Here is a 240-nt window from a genome sequence, read left to right as displayed (position 1 = left end):
AGGTGGAGGTCATGATGCTGACCCCCCCCCTCACACACACACACACACACACTTCTCTCTTTGATGATGATGATGATGATGATGATGATGATGGTGATGATGATGATGTCTTCCTTATGTTCCTTATTGGCGGAGTAATAACATTGATCCAGTGGCTTTGGCACGGCGTTTCAATAAGTTCTCATTTGTTTAGCGCTGGTCAGACAAAGCCACTGTTGAAACAAACTGGGCTTTTCTCTC

Source organism: Eutrigla gurnardus (assembly GCF_963514095.1).
Source record: "Eutrigla gurnardus genome assembly, chromosome: 11".
Classification (NCBI taxonomy): Eukaryota; Metazoa; Chordata; class Actinopteri; order Perciformes; family Triglidae; genus Eutrigla; species Eutrigla gurnardus.
Note: the sequence above shows the minus strand (reverse complement) of the source record.